Below are 16,487 nucleotides of genomic sequence, written 5' to 3'. Positions count from 1 at the left end.
GCAAAACAGGAATAGAAGGGAAATTTCTCAACATAATAAAGGGCATTTATACAAGGCCAACATCATCCTGGAAACCCTGGTGGCATAGTGGTTAAGTGCTACGGATGTTAACCAAAAGGCTGGCAGTTCGAATCCGCCAGGCGCTCCTTGGAAACTCTATGGGGCAGTTCTACTCTGTCCTATAGGGTTGCTATGAGTTGGAATCGACTCGACGGCAGTGGGTTTGGTTTTTTTTTTAAATATCATCCTAAATGGAGAGAGTCTGAAAGCATTCCCCTTGAGAACGGGAACCAGATAAGGATGCCTTTTATCACCACTCTTATTCAACATTGTGCTGGAAGTCCTAGCCAGAGCAATTAGGCTAGAAAAATAAAGGGCATCCAGATTGGTAAGGAAGAAGTAAAAGTATCTCCATTTGCAGATGACATGATCTTATACACAGAAAACCCTAAAGAAGCTACAAGAAAACTACTGGAACCAATAGAAGAGTTCAGCAAAGTCTCAGGATACAAGATAAACATACAAAAATCAGTTGGATTCCTCTACACCAACAAAAAAAACATCGAGGAGGAAATCACCAAATCAATACCATTTATAGTAGCCCCCAAGAAGATAAAATACTTAGGAATAAATCTTACCCAAGACGTAAAAGACCTATACAAAGAAAACTAGATGACACTACTGCAAGAAACCAAGAGAGACCTACGTAAGTGGAAAAACATACCTTGCTCATGGATAGCAAGACTCAACACTGTGAAAATGTCTACTCTACCCAAAGTGAGCCACAGATACAACGCAATCCCGATCCAAATTCCAATGGCATTTTCTAATGAGATGGAGAAACAAATCACCAACTAAGACAGGGAGCAAAGGCCCCGTTTGAAAAATAGCTAAGAGACTGCAGTAGTTAGAGAAGAAGCAAGTAAAACAGACATAGGCTATACTATCAGGGAGGTAATAGGGGGTTGAGTGTAGAACACACAGACTTAGTAAGACAGAGAACAGAGGGGCTCTCAAATCTGGAAACAAAGTAACAAGAAATAGGCCAGGGCACAGAACCAAACCATTCCACAGAACAATGGGGCAGAATATCTAAAAATAGCCCACAAACTTTTTTAAAGTTGCTTTTAGAAGCAGCTGGAGAAAACCAGGCCCAGGGACATGTGCAGAACATCCACCTGTGACCACTGTGTGACCTTCCACCAGGGGCAGTGAGGGGCTACAGGCCCAGCCAGGGAATCCAACCCAGAAAGCAGGAGACCGCACAGGTGCAACACTCTGTAATAAGTCCTGCTACAAATCCCAGAGGCCTCCAGGACAGGAGCCATCTTGGAAAGCTGCTGCGCACGCACCTTAGTTAACATATCCCCACCTGTGCCTATGAATAAACATGAATCTTTTCCCGCCCAAGAACTTTTAAAAACTCAGGCCTGTCTTTTGTTCTGAGACGAGGGTAAGCATTAGCTCTAGGCCCTCCTCGTCTCTGCTTGCACACCTCTTCAATAAAGCTTTGCTCGTGTGGAAAACTATGTGCCTTACCTGCTCATTCTTAACCAATGAGAGGCAAGAACCTTATTCCGGTAACATAACTTCATATGGAAAGGAAATAGACCCCGGATAAGTAAAGCATTACTGAAAAAGAAGAACAAAGTGGGAAGCCTCACGCTACCTGATTTTAGAACCTATTATACTGCCACAGTAGTCAAAACAGCCTGGTACTGGGACAACAACAGATACATAGACCAATGGAACAAAGCTGAGAATCCAGATATAAATTCATCCACATATGAGCAGCTGATATTTGACAAAGGCCCAAAGTCTGTTAAACGGGGAAAAGATAGTCTCTTTAACAAATTGTGCTGGCATAACTAGATAACCATCTGCAAAAAAAATAAAACAAGACCCATACCTCACACCATGCACAAAAACTAACATAAAATGGATCAAAGACGTAAATATAAAATCTAAAATGATAACAATCATGGAAGAAAAAACAGGGACAGTGCTAGGAGCCCTAATACATGGCATAAATGGTATACAAAACATTACTAACAATACACAAACACCAGAAGAGAAATTAGATAACTGGGATCTCCTAAAAATCACTTATCCTTACCCAAAGTCTTCACCAGAGGAGTAAAAAGATAACCTATAGACTGGGAAAGAATTTTTGGCTATGACAAATTCGATCAGCATTTAATCTTTAAAATCTACAAAATACTGCAAAACCTCAACAACAAAAAGACAAATAACCCAATGAAAAAATGGGCAAAGGATATGAACATGCACTTCACCAAAGAAGACATTCAGGTGGCTAACAGATACATGAGGAATGCTCACAATCATTAGCCATTAGAGAAAGGCAAATCAAAATTACAATGAGATACCATCTCACCCCAACAAGGCTGGCATTAATCCAAAAAGCACATAATAATAAATGTTGGAGAGGTTGTGGAGAGACTGGAACAGTTCTACACTGCTGGTGGGAATGTAAAATGGTACAACCACTTTGGAAATCGATTTGGCCCTTCCTTAAAAAGCTAGAAATAGAACTACGATAGGTTCTAGCAATTCCACTCCTTGGAACATATCCTAGAGAAATAAGAGCCCTCACAAATAGATACATGCACATCGATGTTCACTGCAGCACTGTTTACAATAGGAAAAAGATGGAAACAACCAAGATGCCCATCAACAAATGACTGGGTGAATAAATTATAGTATATTCACACAATGAAATACTATGCAACAATAAAGAACAACAATGAATCTGTGAAATATCTCATAACATGGAGGAATCTGGAAGGCATTATGTTGAGTGAAATCAGTGAGTCGCGAAAGGACAAATATTGTATGAGACCACTATTAAAAGAACTCAAGAAATAGTTGAAACACAGAAGAAAACATTCTTCGATGGTTATGAGGGTGGGGAGGGAGAGAGAGGGGTATTCACTAGATAGTAGACAAAAATTATTTTAGGAGGAAGGGAAGGGCTACATACAATACAGGGGAAGGCAGCACAACTGGACTAAACCAAAAGCTAAGAAGTTTCCTGAATACAACCAGACACCTCAAGGAACAGAGTAGCAGGGGCAGGGTCCGAGGACGATGGTTTCAGGGGATATCTAGGTCAATTGGCATAACAACATGTACTAAGAAAACGTTCTGCATCCCACTTTGGTGAGTGACATCTGGGGTCTTAAAAGCTAGCAAGCAGCCATCTAAAGATGCGTCAATTGGTCTCAACCCACCTGGAGCAATGGAGAATGAAGAACAGCAAACACACGTGGAAATTATGAACCCAAGAGAAAGAAAAGGCCACATAAACCAGAGACTCCATCACCCTGAGACTGGAAGAATTAGATGGCGTCCCGCTAGCACAAAAGACTGCCCTGACAGGGAACACAACAGAGAATCCCTGATGGAGCAGAAGAAAAGTGGGATGCACATCTCAAATTCTAGTAAAAAGACCAGACTTAATGGTCTGACTGAGACTGGAGGGACCCCAGAGGTCATGGCCCCTGGACTGTTAGCCCCAAACCAAAACCAATCCCAAAGCCAACTCTTCAGACAAAGACTAGACTGGACTACAAGACATAAAATGATACTGGTGAGGAATGTGCTTCTTAGCTCAGGTAGACACATAAGACTATGTGGACAGCTCCTGCCTGGAGGGGAGATGGGGAGGCAGGGGGGCTGGTTGAATGGACACGGGAAATACAGGGCGGAGAGGAGGAGTGTGCTGTCACATTGCAGGGAGAGCAACTAGGGTCACATAACAATGTGTGTATAAGTTCTTGTATGAGAAATTGACTTGAACTGTAAACTTTCACTTAAAGCACAAAAAAAAAAAAAAGAACTCGGCTGCTAACCAAATGTCAGCTGTTCAAATCCACCAGCCGCTCCTTGGAGACCCTGCGGGAGCAGTTCTACTGTGTCCTACAGGGTCGCTATGAGTCGGCATGGACTCGACGGCAACGCGTTAGCACTACCGATGAGGGGGCTAAGCGCGCTACTGCAGCCAAGGCGCCTGGCACGTGGCAGACACCCCGTGAAAGCGGAGACCTCGCCCTTTAAGGCTGGAGGGAGGGAGGCTGGGGACAGCGAGGGGTCGGCGCTGGCACGAGTGGGCGGCACAGGCCGGGTCGGCGGCACTCGCAGAGGGGGCGACGGGGGGCAGCCTCCGCGCCCCTCGCGGTGCCAGAAGCCCTGACGGGTTCTGAAGACATCCCAGGCCCAGGCCCAGGCCTGCGGCGGCCCCGGGAGATCAGGCCGCCGGGCGCCGCCCGGTTCCTCTCCCTACCGCCCTCACCCTGTCACTCACCCGGCCCCGCCAAGCCCGTCTACGCCGCCTGCTCAGCTACCGGTCTCTCTCTGAGCGTGCGCAGAAAGGCCGTCCGGGAGGAAGCACTTCCGGTCAGGCTGCTCCACCATTGGCTGCTCTCGCGGGGGGGAGCGAAGGCCGCAGCTGATTGGCTGGCGGCCTAAGCGCTGCGGCGGAAAGCGGCTCTGCGGCGGAGTGCAGGCCCGACGGCCTCCGGGAGGACCGAGCGCTTCCGGTAGGTGTGGTGAGCCGCGGGCCGGGGCTGGAGGAGGGCCTGCATGGTACCGGGGCAGGAGCTCACCGCGAGCTTCAGCACGATCCTGTCGCCACCGCCTGCCTTCGCCTCATCTCCGTTTTCCTTCCGAGCGCGCCGGAAGGACCTTCTGGACCGCCCTTGGCTGTCACTTCTGACAGCTCGGCTAACTCCTATTCATCCTTCAAAGCCCATCTCTTGTCCGTTACCTTCGTCGATCGGCAGGCCTGTGGCCTCCGCCCGGGCAGGGTCCGTGTTTTGTGTTTAATCTCAGCCCCCATCAGACCCAACAGAGGGATTGGCACAGAGCAGGTAATCAGGGAATGTTCTTTGAATGAGAATGTCGGGTTTCTTTTACTTCCGCCGTGTCCCCTTCCACTAGGTTGCATTCCAGGAATATTTCTAGAGTTGGGGATCGAACAGTGGACAAAAGACACCAACAGCCCTGCCCTCACGGAGTCGACATGCCAGTGACTGTCAATGCCATTCACCCCATCTTTGTTTTAGCCTCTTTTGAGTATCTTTACTTCCACCTGGCTGTACCTCTTCCTCTTAGTTCAGTCATCTCCTTTCCATGAAAAAATTCCTTTTTTTTTTCTTTCACCTTAGAAACATAAAAGGCAACAAACTCTTCTTCAATTTTACGTTGTTTCTGTCGGCTCCGAACCTCCATTTTTGCCTGTTTGCCTTCAATCCTCCTCTGCTCCTTCTCATCCCATTCAGAAGGTTTTTTTGGTTGGGAGCTTTATTCAAATGTCACCTTCTCTCTGAGGCCTGCCTCGGCCTCCCTACGTAAAACTGCAACCCCCTGCCTACTGCACTCCCCACCCCCTTCTCTTTCACTTTCCTCCTGACATCTTATTTTACTTTTTCACGGTCTGCCTCTCCCCACTGGCATGTGAGCCCGGTGAGCACAGGGCACTAGTTTCTCTTTTGCTGACTGTGGTGTTCCTGGCGCTTGGACAGATGTGGCCAGAGGTGGCTCCCTTAATGTTTGTTGAATGACTGAATGAAATGTACGTGCAGCAGATTGACTCAGGAGCCCTATGGCCCTCCCTCCTGCATTCATTCAGTCCTTGCTGTGTTGCCTTGTTAGGCAGTGGGGTTAAGGAGGCCCCATCCCAGTACTCTGATATCTGCTCAGACCTCATCTCCGATTCTCTGTGTTGGTTTCTCCTATGCCTTGGTCATTGTGGACAACTTGAAGGAAATTCACCCTAATGGCTGAGTACAGGTGCCTGGTGGTGGGCCTATGGTTCTCTTTGACTGGGAGGGGTGGGCTGCTGGTAGGTGGTGGTTTGTGCACCGGAGTTGAGACAGGTGAGATGTCTGACCAAGATGGAATCAGAGAACCAAAGAACCAAAACCAAACCCAGTGCCGTCGAGTCGATTCCGACTCATAGTAACCCTACAGGACAGAGGAGAACTGCCCCATAGAGTTTCCAAGGAGCGCCTGGTGGATTCGAACTGCCGACCCTTTGGTTAGCAGCCATAGCACTTAACCACTACACCACCAGGGTTTCCAGTTGGAGAACAGAAGTGCCAAAATCTTTCACGGTGCACAGCCCTGTTATGAACCCATTTGGGAAAGGCTGGCTCATTTTAGAAGTTTTATGAAGAATGGCTTTGTGTGTGACAGTTGGTACTTGCTTGCGTCAGGTGCAGCTGAGGGTGGGATTGTAGGAGGGGGCAGGCCGACTATGGGACATTTGTTGACTCGTATGGCAGGAGCCTTTCAGGTGGATGGTGCCATTTTGGGAAAGGCATGGAAGGGGCGGGGGCGATTGGAACCCACTGTCCAGGGGGAGGGGCAGGGGAAAGATAGGCAATGTGGAATGGCTTAACCAAGGGTCCCACCTCCCATGGGGGTAGGGGGTGGGAGGAGGAACTCACCGCAGTTTAGCACGTGGGCTTCCTCTGAAGTTGGTTGATTCCTGAGCTCGGCCCATTTCAGGGCCGCTTTACCACACCCTCAGCTGTCCTGGACCAGCATCCTTGGATTTCAGTGCTGCTCCACCGCGCCCTCTGCTGCCCTGGACGTGTCTGGCATCCTTGCTGATTTCAGGTCCACTCCTTCTGCCGTCCGGCATCCTTGCGGGTTTCTGGGCTGCTCCACCTCGCCCTCTGCTGTCCAGGGGTGTCCGGCATCCTTTTCAATGTCGGTGTGGCTCCCGTGAGCCCTCTGCTGTTCGGAGGTGTGCGGCATCCTTGCTTTCCTCTTGATTGTACTTTGTGCTAAAGTTACAGGAGTAGAACATTGAACTGCAGCCTAAAACACTGCTTTCTAGGAACTAGTTGGTAAGAATTTATTGTGTCTGATGGTTCAGAATTTCAGGAAGAATTTTTTTTTTTTTAAAGTGAGGAATTCACGGGTGTGTGAGTCTGGATGCTGGGATGAAATAAGTGGATTTGGATCCCATCCTTGAAATTGTGTCCCTCAGCACAAGGGTGCACTGACGGCGCAGGTGCCTGGGCCTTGTGTTGTGAATCTGTCTCTCCCGCTGGCCTAGAGTCGAGATGGGATATCTGGGGGAAGAGCACTTGGAGAGGGAGGGTAGGCGGAAGGAGGACAAAGATGAGGGTGACTTGCTTTTCCCACCTGGTGGATTCCCGACATCTTTCCATTTCTGTATTTTCAGATCTACCCCATTCATGATGAGCCTGTGTTCTCCCTGTTCCTTGTTAATACAGTGCTGCCGGGCTCTTTGTACACCTCTTAGCAGACATGCTGGGATCCATGTAGGGGCTGTTGGGGTAAAAATAATATGTTTGCATCTTTAATAGCAGTTACGCCAGTTGCTGTTGAGTTGATCCTGACTCTCAGTGACCCCATGTGTATCAGAATAGAACTATGCTTCATAGGGTTTTAAATGGCTGATTTTTTAGAAGTAGACTGCCAGGCCTTTTTTCAAGGTGCCTTTGGGTAGACTTGAACCTCCAACTCTTTGGTTAGCAGCCGAGCACAGCGTTATCTGTTTGCAGCACTCAGGGACTCCTCAAAAATTTTAATAATAATAAAAACCCCCAAAAGTCATTGCCATCAAGTTGATTCCAACGCATGGAATTATAAACTCATGTGTTACAGAGTAGGACTGCTCCGTAGGGTTTTCTGGGCTGTAACCTATTTTTAAAATTTTATTTTGTTGTTGCTTTTGAGAACATATGCAGCAAAGGAGACACCAATTCAACAGTTTCTACATTACCATTTAATGACACTGATGACGTTCTTTGAGTTGTGCAACCATTCTGACCCTCTTTTTCTTCTCCATTAACATAAACTCACTGCTCCCTAAGGTTCCTATCTCGTCTTTCAGGTTGCTATTGTCATTTTGATCCCATATAGGTAGTTCTTAAAAGAGCATAATGCTCAAGGCAGACCTTTATTTAATAGTTAAGCTAAACTATTGTTTTCTTTTTTTAAAAAGAAATTTTCTTTTTTTGCTTTAGATGAAGGTTTACAGAGCGAATTAGTTTCTCATTAAATAATTACTGTTCTTGTTAGGTGCCATCGAGTCGGTTCTGACTCATAGCAACCTTATGTTGTCGTTGTTAGGTGCCATCGAGTTGGTTCTGACTCACAGTGACTTTATGTACAACAGAACAAAACACTACCTGGTCCTTTGTCATCCTCACAATTTTTGTTATGTTTGAGCTCATTGTTGTAGCCACTGTGTCAATCCATCTTGTCGAGGGTCTTCTTTTTCGCTGACCCTCTACTTTACCAAGTATGATATCCTTCTCCAGGGACTGATCCCCCCATAACATGCCTGAAGTGTGTGAGACGTAGTCTCGCCATTGTTACTTCTAAGAAGCATCCTGGTTGTACTTCTTCCAAGACAGATTTGTTCATTCTTTTAGCAGGCCACGGTATATTCAATATTCTTCGCCAATGCCACAATTCAAAGGTTTCAATTCTTCAGTCTTCCTTATTCATTGTCCAGCTTTCACGTGCATATGAGGTGATTGAAAATACCATGGCTTGGGTCAGGCACACCTTAGTCTTCAAGGCGACATCTTTTCAACACTTTAAAGAAGTCTTTTGCTGCGTATTTGCCCATTGCAATGTGTCTTTTGATTTCTTGACTGCTGCTTTCATGGTTATTGATTATGGATGCAAGTAAAATGAAATCCTTGACAACTTCAGTCTTTTCTCTGTTTGTCATGATGTAACTTATTGGTCCAGTTGAGAAGATTTTTGTTTTCTTTATGTTGAGGTGTAATCCATACTGAAGGCCGTGGTCTTTGACCTTCATCAGTAAGTGCTTCAAGCCCGTTTCACTTTCAGCAAGGAAGGTTGTATCATATGCATAATGTAGGTTGTTAGAGAGTCTTCCTCCAATCCTGATGCCCCATTCTTCTTCATGTAGTCCAGCTCCTTGGATTATTTGCTCAGCATAAAAATCGAATAGGTGTGGTGAAAGGATACAACCCTGACTCACACCTTTCCTGACTTTAAACCAATCAGTATCCCCTTGTTCTGTCCGAACAACTGCCTCTTGATCTATGTAAAGGCTCCTCATGAGCACAATTAAGTGTTCTGGGATTCCCATTCTTTGCAATGTTATCCATAATTTGTTAAGATCCACATAGTCGAATGTCTTTGCATAGTCAGTAAAACACAGGTAAACATCCTTCTGGTATTCTCTGCTTTCAGCCAGGATCCATCTGACATCAGCAATGCTATCCCTGGTTCCACGTGCTCTTCTGAAACCGGCCTGAATTTCTGTTAGTTACCTGTCCATATACTGCTGGAGCCACCATATTTGGTTAGATCACCTTTCTTGGGAATAACCATAAACATGGATCTGTTCCAGGTGGTTGGGCAGGTAGTCGTCTTCCAAATTTCTTGGCACAGATGAGTGAGCACTTCCAGCGTTTCATCCATTTGTTGAAACATCTCAGCTGGTATTCCATCAGTTCCTGGAGCCTGGTTTTCGTCAGTGCCTTCAGCACAGCTTGAACTTCTTCTTTCAGTACCGTTGGTTCCTGATCAGATGCTACCTCCTGAAATGGTTGAATGTCGACCAATTCTTTTTGGTATAGTGACTCTGTGTATTTCTTCCCTGTAGAATTCTTCAGCATTGTAACTGAAGGCTTGAATTTTTTCTTCAGTTCTTCCAGCTTGAGAAATGCTGAACGTGTTCTTTCCTTTTGGTTTTCTAACTCCAGGTCTTTGCACATGTCATTAAAATACTTTACTTTGCCTTCTTGAGCCACTCTTTGAAATCTTCTGTTCAGCTCTTTTACTTCATCATTTCTTCCTTTTGCTTTAGCTACTCGATGTTCAAGAGCAACTTTCAGAGTTTCTTCTGACATCCATTTTGGTCTTTTCTTTCTTTCTGTCTTCTTTTTTTAGAATAATTTTTATTGTGCTTTAAGTGGAAGTTTACAAATCAAGTCAGTCTCTCACACAAAAACCCATATACACCTTGCTAAACACTCCCAGTTACTCTCTCCCTAATGAGACAGCCCGCTCCCTCCCTCCATTCTCTCTTTTTGTGTCCATTTCGCCAGCTTCTAACCCCCTCCACCCTCTCATCTCCCCTCCGGGAAAGAGATGCCAACATAGTCTCAAGTGTCCACCTGATCCAAGAAGCTAACTCCTCACCAGCATCCCTCTCCAACCCATTGTCCAGTCCAACCCATGTCTGACGAGTTGGCTTCGGGAATGATTCCTGTCCTGGGCCAACAGAAAGTCTGGGGGCCATGACCACCACGGTCCTTCTGGTCTCAGTCAGACCATTAAGTCTGGTTTTATGAGAATTTGGGGTCTGCATCCCACTGCTCTCCTGCTCCCTCTGGGGTTCTCTGTTGTGTTCCCTGTCAGGGCAGTCATTGGCACCATCTAGTACTTCTGGTCTCAGGATGTTGTAGTCTCTGGTTCATGTGGCCCTTTCTGTCTCTTGGGCTCGTAATCACCTTGTGTCCTTGGTGTTTGTTGTTCATTCTCCTTTGATCCAGGTGGGTTGAGACCAATTGATGCATCTTAGATGGCTGCTTGCTAGCGTTTAAGATCCCAGACACCACTCTTCAAAGTGGGACGCAGAATGCTTTGTTAATAGATTTTATTATGCCAATTGACTTAGATGTCCCCTGAAACAATGGTCCTCAGACCCCTGCCCCTGCTGCACTGGCCTTCGAAGCATTCGGTTTATTTGGGAAACTTCTTTGCTTTTGATTTAGTCCAGTTGTGCTGACCTCCTGTGTATTATGTGCTGTCTTTCCCTTCACCTAAAGTAGTTCTTATCCACTATGTAATTAGTGAATGCCCCTCTCCCACCCTCCCTCCCCCATCTCGTAACCACTAAAGAATGTTTTCTTCTCAGTTTAAACTATTTCTGAAGTTCTTATAATAGTGGTCTTATACAATATTTGTCCTTTTGCAACTGACTGATTTCACTCAGCATAATGCCTTCCAGGTTCTTCCATGTTATGAAATGTTTCACAGATTCCTCACTGTTCTTTATCAAAGAGTAGTATTCCATTGTGTGAATATACCATAATTTATTTATCCATTCATCCGTTGATGGGTGCCTTGGTTGCTTCCATGTTTTTGTTATTGTCAACAGTGCTGCAGTAAACATGGGTGTGCATATATCTGTTCATGTAAAGGCTCTTATTTCTCCAGGATATATTCCAAGGAGTTGGATTGCTGGATCATATGGTAGCTCTATTTCTAGCTTTTTCAGGAAGCGCCAAATCGATTTCCAAAGTGGTTGTACCATTTGACATTCCCACCGGCAGTGTAGAAGTGTTCCAGTCTCTCCACAGCCTCTCCAACATTCATTATTTTGTGCTTTTTGGATTAATGCCAGCCTTGTTGGAGTGAGATGAAATCTCATTGTAGTTTCGATTTGCATTTCTCTAATGGCTAATGATCATGAACATTTCCTCATATATCTGTTAGCTACCTGAATGTGTTTTTCAGTGAAGTGTCTATTCATATCTTCTGCCCATTTTTTAATTGGGTTATTTGTCTTTTTACAGTTGAGTTTTTGCAGTATCATGTAGATTTTAGAGATCAGGCACTGATCAGAAATGTCATAGCTAAAAACTTTTTCCCAGTCTGTAGATAGTCTTTTTACTCTTTTGGTGAAGTCTTTGGATGAGCATCAGTGTTTGATTTTTAGGAGCTCCCAGTTATCTAGTTTTTCTTCTATGGTCTTTATAATGTTTTCTATACTGTTTATGCCATGTATTAGGGCTCCTAACGTTGTCCCTATTTTTTCTTCCATGATCTTTATCGTTTTAGATTTTATATTTAGGTCTTTGATCCATTTTGAGTTAGTTTTTGTGCATGGAGTGAGGTATGGGTCTTGTTTCATTTTTTTGCAGATGGATATCCAGTTTCTTTTTTATCCGGTTATGCCAGCACTGTTTGTTAAAAAGACTGTCTTTTCCCCATTTAACTGTTTTGGGGCCTTTGTCAAATATCAGCTGCTCATATGTGGATGGATTTATGTCTGGATTCTCAATTCTGTTCCATTGGTCCATGTATCTGCTGTTGTACCAGTACCAGGCTGTTTTGACTACTGTGGCGGTATAATAGGTTCTAAAATCAGGTAAAGTAAGGCCTTCTACTTTGTTCTTCTTTTTCAGTAATGCCTTATTTATCCGGGGCCTCTTTCACTTCCATACGAAATTGGTGACTTGTTTCTCCATCTCATTAAAGAATGTCCTTGGGATTTGGATCGCAATTGCATTAAATGTATAGATCGCTTTTGGTAGAATAGACTTTTTTATAATGTTAAGTCTTCCTATCCATGAGCAAGGTATGTTCTTCCACTTATGTAAGTCTCTTTTGGTTTCTGGCAGAAGCGTACTGTAGTTTTCTTTGTATAAGTCTTTTACATCTCTGGTAAGATTTATTCCTAAGTGTTTTATCTTCTTGGGGTCTACTGCAAATGGCATTGATTTGGTGATTTCCTCTTCGATGTTCTTTTTCTTGGTGTAGATGAAACCAACTGATTTTTGTATGTTTATCTTGTATCCCGAAACTCTGCTGAACTCTTCTATTAGTTTCAGTAGTTTTCTGGAGGATTCCGTAGGGTTTTCTGTGTATAAGATTATGTCATCTGCAAATAGAGATAATTTTACTTCTTCCTTGCCAATCTGGATGCCCTTTATTTCTTCATCTAGCCTAATTTCTCTGGCTAGGACTTCCAGCACAATGTTGAATAAGAGTGGTGATAAAGGGCATCCTTGTCTGGTTCCTGATCTCATTGGGAATGTTTTCAGGCTCTCTCCACTTAGGGTGATGTTGGCTGTTGGCTTTGTATAAATGCCCTTTATTATGTTGAGGAATTTTCCTTCTATTCCTATTTTGCTGAGAGTTTTTATCATGAATGAGTGTTGAACTTTGTCAAATGCCTTTTCTGCATCAATTGATAAAATCGTATGATTCCTGTCTTTTGTTTTATTTATGTGGTGGATTACATTAATTGTTTTTCTAATGTTGAACCATCCCTGCATACCTGGTATGAATCCCACTTGGTCATGGTGAATTTTTTTTTTTTGATATGTTGTTGAATTCTATTGGCTAGAATTTTTTGAGGATTTTTGCATCTACATTCATGAGGGTTATAGGTCTGTAAGTGTCTTTACCTGGTTTCGGTACCAGGGCTATGGTGGCTTCAAGAATGAATTTGGTAGTATTCCATCCTTTTCTATGCTCTGAAATACCTTTAGTAGTAGTGGTGTTAACTCTTCTCTGAAAGTTTGATAGAACTCTGCAGTGAAGCCGTCTGGACCAGGGCTTTTTTTTGTTGGGAGTTTTTTGATTACCTTTTCAATCTCTTTTTTTGTTATGGGTCTATTTAGTTGTTCTACCTCTGTTTGTGTTAGTTTAGGTAGGTAGTGTGTTTCTAGGAATTCAACCATTTCTTCTAGGTTTTCAAATTCATTTGAGTATAGTTTTGCATAGTAATCTGATATGATTCTTTGAATTTCAGTTGGGTCTGTTGTAATATCGCCCATCTCATTTCTTATTCGGGTTATTTGCTTTCTCTCCTGTTTTTCTTTTGTCAGTTTGGCCAATGGTTTATCAATTTTGTTGAGTTTTTCAAAAAACCAGCTTTTGGTCTTGTTAATTCTTTCGATTGTTTTTCTGTTTTCTTTTTCATTTAGTTCAGCTCTAATTTTTATTATTTGTTTTCTTCTGGTGTCTGTGGGTTTCTTTTGTTGGTCTCTTTCTATTTGTTCAAGTTGTAGGGATAGTTCTTTGATTTTGGCCCTTTCTTCTTTTTGGATGTGTGCACTTATTGATATAAATTGGCCTCTGAGCACCACTTTTTCTGTGTCCCAAAGGTTCTGATAGGAAGTGTTTTCATTCTCTTTGGATTCTATGAATTTCTTTATTCCATCCTTAATGTCTTCTATAATCCAGTCTTTTTTGAGCAGGGTATTGTTCAGTTTCCAAGTGTTTGATTTCTTTTCCTTGCTTTTCCTGTTATTGATTTCCACTTTTATGGCCTTATGGTCAGAGAAGATGCTTTGTAATATTTAAATATTTTGGATTCTGCTAAGGCTTGCTTCATGACCTAATATGTGGTCTATTCTAGAGAATGTTCCATGTGCACTAGAAAGGAAAGTATAGTTGGTTGCTGTTGGGTGAAGTGTTCTGTATATATCTATAAGGTCAAGTTGGTTGATTGTGGCATTTAGATCTTCCGTGTCTTTATTGAGCTTCTTTCTGGATGTCCTGTCCTTCACCGAAAGTGGTGTGTTAAAGTCTCCTACTATTATTGTGGAGCTGTCTATCTCACTTTTCAATGATGATAGAGTTTGTTTTATGTATCTTGCAGCCCTGTCATTGGTTGCGTAGATACTTAATATGGTTATATCTTCTTGGTGTATTGTCCCTTTGATCATTATATAGTGTCCTTCCTTATCCTTTCTGATGGATTTAACTTTAAAGTCTATTTTGTCAGAAATTAATATTGCCACTCCTGCTCTTTTTTGATTGTTGTTTGCTTGATATATTTTTTTCGATCCTTTGAGTTTTAGTTTGTTTGTGTCTCTAAGGCTAAGGTGTGTCTCTTGTAGGCAGCATATAGACGGATCTTGTTTTTTAATCCATTCTGCCACTCTCTGTCTCTTTATTGGTGCATTTAGTCCATTTACATTCAGGGTAATTATGGATAGGTATTGATTTAGTGCTATCATTTTGATGTCTTTTTTTGTGTGTTGACAGCTCTTTTTCCCACTTGATTTTATGTGCTGAGTAGATTTTCTTTATATATTGTCCTTTCCTTATATTTGCTGTTGTGGGTTTTGTTTCTGCTGAGTCTGTATTTTTCCCTTGTATTTTGTTTTGATGAGTAGGATAGTTTGTCCCCTTTGTGATTACCTTATTATTGACCCTCATTTTTCTAAGTTTATAACTAACTTTTATTTCTTTGTATCGCCATAGCTTCCTCTCCGTATGGAAGGTGTATGATTACATTTCTTAGTTCCTCTTTATTATTTTAACATTGTGTTCTTTTATATAATAACATCGCCATTACCCTGTGTTGGGCTTTTTTTTTTTTTTGAATTTCCCTGTCTGGGTTCACTTCTGGTTGCTCTCCCCAGTGTTCTCGTCTTGGGTCGATACCTGATGTTACTGATTTTCTAACCAAAGAACTCCCTTTAGTATTTTTTGTAGTTTTGGTTTGGTTTTTAGGAATCCCCTCAACTTGTGTTTATCTGGACATGTCTTAATTTCACCTTCATATTTAAGAGACAGTTTTGATGGATATATGATTCTTGGCAGGCAACTTTTTTCCTTCAATTTTTTAAATATGTCATCCCATTGCCTTCTTGCCTGCATGGTTTCTGCTGAGTAGTCCGAGTTTATGGTTATTGGGTCTCCCTTGTAGGTGACTTTTCTTTTATCCCTCGCTGCTCTTATAATTGTCTCCTTTGGTTTTGGCAAGCTTGATTATAATATGTCTTGGTGACTTTCTTTTAAGATCTACCTCATGTGGAGTTTGATGAGCATCTTGGATAGATATCTTCTCATCTTTCACAATATCAGGGAAGTTTTCTGCCAGCAAAGCCTCAACAATTTTCTCTGTATTTTCTGTGATCCCTCCCTGTTCTGGTACTCCAATCACTTGTAGGTTATTTCTCTTGATAGAGTCCCACATGATTCTTAAGGTTTCTTCATTTTTTAAAATTCTTTTATTTGATTTTTCTTCAGATATATTAGTGCCAAGTGATTTATCTTTGAGTTCAGAAATTCTAGCTTCTACTTGCTCAATTCTGTTCTCTGACTTTCTATTGAGTTCTCTAATTCTGTAATTTTATTGTTAATCTTCTGAATTTCTGATTGCTGTCTGTCTATGGATTTTTCCAGCTTATTAAACTTCGTTATGTTCCTGAATAATCTTTCTGAGTTCTTCAGTTGCTTTATCTGTGTGTTCCTTGGCTTGTTCTGTGTTTTGCCTCATTTCCTTCCTGATGTCTTGAAGGGTTCTGTATATTAAACTTTTGTATTCTGCATCTGGTAATTCCAGGAATGCACTTTCATCTAAAAGATCCCTGGATTCTTTGTTTTAAGAGCCTGTTGAGGTGATCGTGGCCTGTTTCTTTATGTGACTTGATATTGACTGTTGTCTCTGAGCCATCTATAAGTTTCTGTATTTAGTTTATGCTTCCTTACTGTGTCGTAGCTGCTTGCTTTGTTTTGTTTTGGTATACCCCTATGGGTTGCTAGAGTGAGCTAGCTTGATTATTTTCACCTTTGGAGCTCTGGTGTCCTGTCCCCAGCTGGCTAGAGCTGTTATCAGGTATATCAGTCTAGGAGTCCATTCAGTTTTCTTGTATGAATTCAGCTCAGGTTTCCAGGTGGCTGATATCAAGTGTGTGGTACAGGCTCTGTCCTACAGTCTTAGAGGTTCAGGGGTGATTGGCGTATATACTGGTATC

General features: G+C 42.8%; 2 protein-coding genes across 6 annotated transcripts in view; one reads left to right on the top strand and one right to left on the bottom strand.

Moving 5' to 3' along the window:
* WARS1 (tryptophanyl-tRNA synthetase 1) overlaps positions 1 to 4,415 on the bottom strand; it is a 40,538-nt gene extending 36,123 nt beyond the window's left edge. The window contains exon 1 of one of the 2 annotated variants that reach the window (XM_049899623.1): positions 4,325 to 4,415. The gene's annotated coding sequence lies outside the window, so the exon portion shown is untranslated. The remainder of the gene's footprint in view (positions 1 to 4,324) is intronic. The other variant, XM_049899622.1, reaches the window with a different exon arrangement.
* A 68-nt stretch (positions 4,416 to 4,483) lies between these two features.
* The window catches only part of WDR25 (WD repeat domain 25), a 173,140-nt gene continuing 161,136 nt past the window's right edge, over positions 4,484 to 16,487 (top strand). Inside the window, exon 1 of one of the 4 annotated variants that reach the window (XM_049899618.1) lies at positions 4,484 to 4,563. The gene's annotated coding sequence lies outside the window, so the exon portion shown is untranslated. The other 3 variants (XM_049899621.1, XM_049899620.1, XM_049899617.1) reach the window with 3 other exon arrangements.

The sequence above is a fragment of the Elephas maximus genome, chromosome 10 (genome assembly GCF_024166365.1).
Source record: "Elephas maximus indicus isolate mEleMax1 chromosome 10, mEleMax1 primary haplotype, whole genome shotgun sequence".
NCBI classification, from domain to species: Eukaryota; Metazoa; Chordata; class Mammalia; order Proboscidea; family Elephantidae; genus Elephas; species Elephas maximus.
Note: the sequence above shows the minus strand (reverse complement) of the source record. Positions and strands in the feature narration are given on the sequence as shown.